This window comes from Rhagoletis zephyria, unplaced genomic scaffold (genome assembly GCF_001687245.7).
Source record: "Rhagoletis zephyria isolate East Lansing unplaced genomic scaffold, Rhagoletis_zephyria_1.1 Rzeph_scaffold_00714, whole genome shotgun sequence".
NCBI lineage: Eukaryota > Metazoa > Arthropoda > Insecta > Diptera > Tephritidae > Rhagoletis > Rhagoletis zephyria.
Genome location: NW_016157798.1, coordinates 44,058 through 44,931, shown reverse-complemented (window position 1 = coordinate 44,931; position 874 = coordinate 44,058).

Sequence of the window (874 nt, the reverse complement as noted above, 5' to 3'; positions counted from 1 at the left end):
GCCTAATTCACCTAACGCTTATGTGGGATAAATGTACATATACATATGTAAACGCTAAAGTCTATGACACCTCTACTGGAGAAAGTTGCAGAAATCTTAGTGGAGAGAGAGAATATAACTTTTGACTTAATGTAGTAAGGATGCAATGGCGTACGATACAACGAAAGAAACATCGCAAAAAAATATAAAAAAAAGATTTTTTTTAACAGTGAAAATGAAAAACAGCTTCTTATAAAAATACAATCGCCCTTCGGAGTCAGCGTAAAACTGTAGGTCCTTCGTCTTTGTATGGCAACACGCCAAAAATCGGAGGAGAAGCTCGGCCGAACACTAACATATATACGTGATAGCGCCAATATATTATTATTGCTATTAAGAAAGAATCAAAAGATATTGTTTTAAGGGAGAACGAGGAAGTCAAATTACCTTCTAGCAACAAACAAAGTGGACACGACATTATTGGCAGCCATTACACTCAAGATATAAAGGACTTTGTTTACTGGGGAGCCAGCTTGCTTTCAATGAGGAATCGAAGGAAACATAACTCTTGTCTGCAGGTGCTTACTTAGGTTTAGCAGGAGGTTTCGAAACGAACAGAAATTAAGCTTAATAAAAATCTCTGAACATTCTTGTCGCGTCAGATGCTACATCCGAGCGAAACCCAGATGGGTAAGTCTCCACTTGGTTGGTATAAATGCATGGAGGTAAAAATTTCTGGAAAATTTATTTGGTTTTTTTGAAAATGTACCAAAAATATTCTATATGTACCGAATGTAATCTCAAATTATAAAAGGGCTGAAAAAAGTAAAATTGTACCTACTTTTCCATAAATACTATAGCTGCGATATAAAGGAGCGCCAATTCGGTTTCCGAT